Here is a 5,025-nt window from a genome sequence, read left to right as displayed (position 1 = left end):
ATTATTACTCTACAATGTAGAAAATAGTACAATAATAAAGTAGGTTAGTAGGTGTTCTAAAACGTTTGACCGGTAGTGTATATCTAAAAGACAGTATGGATATGATGTGTAACGGATGTGAAACGGCTAGCTTATTTAGCCGTGGTGCGCGCTTGAAGTAGTAGTTCCGATGGGTAACGATGCTTCGTGGGTGACTGTTGTTGATGTGTGCAGAGGTTCGCGCCCGGGTATGGGCGAGGGGACGGTCTAAAGTTATACTGTTACAGATGCATATCCACAAAACTCCAAAGATTTATTGGAAAAAGGTGTGTATAGCCTACACACTGGTCTAGAATATCAAACACTTGTCATGTAAAGATATCCCCTGATATGGTCCCTTTTCACCCAGAGTGTAGGCTATATAATTTGTTTTTTACAACACCATCCAAAAGGGCACTGGGGAGTTTATTTTTGAAACGAAACGGAATAGAGCTGAGCACAGGCAAAATCCTAGAGGAAAACCTGGTTCAGACTGCTTTCCAACACACACTAAGGAGAACAATTCACCTTTCAACAAGACAAGGTAAAATACATACTATACACCAAAATATATACTTACCAAGGTGGCAATGGGTATGAATACAAAATGAAGGCGCTGTATATGCGTGGGAATACTTTAGAACGTATTTCCAAAATTAAAATCACGTGGAGCTCATTTGCTGGTGTTTGTACAGTCGTTTATGTCCAACAAATTATTTACTATTGTTTTTTAAATCCTTCGTTGGGGAACCCTGTCATGGTCTGTCCACAATATATTACTGTTTGCATAATCTGTAACAAAATGAGCCAGGTTTTCATCCAATTGGCAATGCATTTTCATAGTACTATTCAAAAAAGATTCATAAAAACAACATGCCGCATTTTCGTCACCAGAGATGTTTACATCAAATTGAGTTGTTGCGGAAAAAAAGATGTGCGTGATGAGGTAGTGCACATAAAAATACATTTTGCGGTTAAAACGTGGGTTTCCCTTGCATTTTCAACCCTGCTGGTTGTTCTCTCACAGAAAATGTAGCATTATATAACGTGTGCCCACTCTGGTGTGAACACCTGCGCTCCAGCCAGCAGCTCGCAGAGACAGTGTGGGTATAGCCTAACATCAGTGATTCCCCGACATTTTCGGTTACTGTACCACCAGTACCCCTGAAGTGCCTCCTTATGTACATTTTACTGTTAGGCCTATGGTCTCACGAGTCTTCCAAAGTACCCCCTGCCCCTGGTTGGGAACCACTGGCCTAAATGATGAGACTAGTATGGACAAAAGAGCGAGATTCTTTGTATTTGTCAAATGGCAGCCAAGCATCGGAAAGGAGCATCAAGCTTTATCACTTTGCACTTTTACCACCTTGTGAATTTTGATCATCATTCATATCATCTGTAGCCTAATAAACTGCACGCTTTCCCGACGAGTCATAGCGGAAGGATCACACCACATGTCATCGAGTGATTCCAACATTTCTCGCATAATTCATTTTACTGACACAAAAAGATCCCACCATGTCTATCATGTTTAGCTTTGTCTACATTTGAAGAAAAAAAATTGTTTCCATCCTGTCTTACATTACATTTTCTTATCCGATATGTACTTTACTCGCATAAAAAAGGTTGGATGAAATCTGACCATGGGAAATGCAAAACTCCGGTCTGTTGTTTCCTGAGAACTTTGTTCTGAGAATTCTCACATTCTCCAAAGTGTTCCCTTTCAATTGCTATCATGGTTATGCATATGTGTAGTGGGTTATTTGCGGTATAACTCAAAGTAAATGATATTCAGGTGATACCTTTTCTTATTTTGCTGGTCTGAGTATATTCATTCCTTCACGGTCAGGCGTGTTATGCAGTAGATTGAATTTACAAAAGGAGTCAGGACACAAGAGGGCGCTCTTACTATTTTGTTGGACTAGCGATCAAGGCAAATGACTTTTGAACTGTCTCTTGATGTAGTTGAATCATTCTCATGTGCTTACTTTTCCCACTCCGTTTCAGGTAAAGATTCCTTTATTTGTCCAAACTGAGTGTTGAGAATTTATAAGGAGCGCGGTGTGACATTCTTTAAGATGTTTATCGGTAACAAATGAATACATTTGACCAGAATGCAATGAAGCTAATAAGCTCTGGAGCTAAGATATCTAGCTATCAAGAGGGACTGCTAGCTAGTTTTAGAGGGGTGCCGCCACTGAATCTCGGGTATGCGTGTCCATATTCAAACAACTATTTTGTAATACATATTGCAGTCAATGTATCAGACTGTATAATTGTATAAAAGGGAGAATATGTTAGCTCATGTTTTAAAGGGAGATGCAGAATGTAATTGTGCTGGTATTACTGTAAATCACTGTTATGGTTCTATTATAAACCTTTTGAACTGGTGTTGTGCTGATTCTGTCGTCATGAAATTAAGGGGCTTTCGATACTAGACTGGAACATTATGTGAATGTTCTTAGTGTGTTCATGGATGAGATTGAAATACTGAATTTTGTTGTATTTGGTAGTGTTTCTGTTATTTAGTGAATATCATTCAGAGTTTAATTTCCTATTTATGTAAAGTTATTTCATATATGGGTTAGGGCGATGTCAACCTTTGTCCGATCATGATTATGAACCAATTAAACATTGTGATATGATGGTATCGCCCCCTATTGGCCAATAATAATAAATAAAAACAGCGAACTAGAATGCTACAGCTGGACGAATCATGACGAAATGTGATGTTGTTAAAAGCCTGGGCAGAGGCTAGGTTCAGGCAAATATTTCTAGTATTCCTATCTGGTGGAGGGGCTTTATGGAACAGGGTTGTGTGTGTGTGTGTGTCTGGGAGAATCTCAATTGCCTTCTCCTCGCGCCCTCTCACTTCGGCCTCCTTCTCAAAACCCATTGGATGAGAAAGCCAGCGGTCCCTCTACTCTGACCTCATCCAATGGGTTTTGAGAAGGAAGCCGAAGTGAGAGGGACGCGAGAAGTATGCCATTGAGATTCTCCCAATGCCTGTGTGGCGTACACACGATGGATCAGTGACAGTGATGAGAAACGGTCTGACAGCAGTGAATAAAAGGACCGCTGCATGGTCAATCTGACGTCTGCATTGGCCCGTGCAGCATTTATGGTGATACGGCCTCTGCAGAAGTCAGGACATTCATACTTATTGTGCTTCGTGGAGCAACGCAGAGCTGTTGTGAAGGAAGTTGTCAAGGAAGTGTGTTTGTGTTTATACAGGACCTGTCGTCCCAGCTACCGTCAACCAATCACGTCAATGCGGAGCTTTACAGAGCCCTTCTGCATTGTTAAAAAATTTGGGAGTCGCAAGGTGATGCGATATGGAGCACATTTTGACCTCTGCATACATCCGGAGGCTCTGCAATTGCATCACACCCTCCATATAAGAGCCTCCAACCCCATTTTCTGATCAAGCATAAATTGGCCTTTAGGTTATACAACATGGGCTGGATAGAAGCAGTCTACCGTCCTCAGAGATGGATAATAGCACTTTAGGATAGCACCTTCTTATGCTAGAACATTTGGGAAGTAAGCTACTGTTCATAACTTTAAAGGTTCACTTTACCTTTAAAGGTAGTACATGTAACAATTCAACAACAGACCAGGTCTTTTTGTCAAATTGAGTGGGGCCAGCAAATCTGTTGTTGTCAAATTGAGTGGGACCAGCAAATCTGTTGTTGTCAAATTGAGTGGGACCAGCAAATCTGTTGTTGTCAAATTGACTGGGACCAGCAAATCTGTTGTTGTCAAATTGACTGGGACCAGCAAATCTCTTGTTGTCAAATTGACTGGGACCAGCAAATCTGTTGTTGTCAAATTGCCTGGGACCAGCAAACTGTTGTTGCCAAATTGACTGGGACCAGCAAATCTGTTGTTGTCAAATTGAGTGGGACCAGCAAATCTGTTGTTGTCAAATGAACTGGGGCCAGCAAATCTGTTGTTGTCAAATGAACTGGGACCAGCACATCTGTTTTTGAATGAACTGGGGCCAGCAAATCTGTTGTCAAATGAACTGGGGCAGAGCGGATTTTACATGTTTGATGCTTACCCTTTGCTCACCCCAGTCAATTTGAGAAGTATTTTGTTGACCAATAAGAAGACTGCACCATTAGAATGCAATTTTGTGTGGAAACAAATATTGTGAACCTATCATTCCACTATTACTGTAGATATATTAAGGGACATTTCTGAAATTTTCAATGCAAAAATATTACATTTAACTCCTTTAACTTTTCTTAAAGCTTTTATGATTGGCCTAGTAGGAGGACAGGTTATTGGCTAGTTGGTTTTCAGCTTTGCATGGAGGGATTTTCCCAGCCCGCATGGATCATTTATTTCTTAATAAGCTTAAACTTGATTCAACTTGTCATTCGATTTTTCTACAGGTTATTGAGATTGTTTGTTCTCTCTCATGGCTACCTCATAAATGTTTTGGCTTTTCAAATAATTTCTTAAGATGGAATTCATTGTTTGATCGGGAGAAAGCTATTCATAAAATCGATTTAAAAAAGTGTAGCCTATAGCTCAAAGTTATATTCATAGCGAATCGAATAGAGAGAGAAGGGAATATAGGCACAAGATAGTTAAGGAGTGTCCGTTATGAAAAATATAGTCTAAGGCCCATGCATCCGACAGAGAGAGAAACCATGGTTACTAACTGGACATTTAGCTCCGTCTGGCCCACATTCCTCTTGCGTTCTGTATATAACATGTTTATTGAAGTAGGCTATAGCAAATAGGAATAGGGAAATTACTCTCACTGTCAAAGAATAATTTAGATTTATGGATCGTAAGTCCTTGAATCCATAGCTGTCTATGAATTTGAAAGTGGTTGCATTTCTCCAGCCTCATCCCACAGCTGTTTAACCCCCCCAAAAAAATGACCCCTTTGTTGTTGTTGGAATACCAAATTGCTCCTTTAATTAAAGTACAGTATTGTTATGGTATGAACAAACTGTTTGCTGAGTAATAAGTCCACCGTCACAAGGGGTA

The sequence above is a fragment of the Oncorhynchus nerka genome, linkage group LG9b, assembly GCF_034236695.1.
Source record: "Oncorhynchus nerka isolate Pitt River linkage group LG9b, Oner_Uvic_2.0, whole genome shotgun sequence".
Lineage (NCBI taxonomy): Eukaryota > Metazoa > Chordata > Actinopteri > Salmoniformes > Salmonidae > Oncorhynchus > Oncorhynchus nerka.
The sequence above is the reverse complement of the archived record's forward strand: the minus strand, read 5'-3'. Positions refer to the sequence as shown.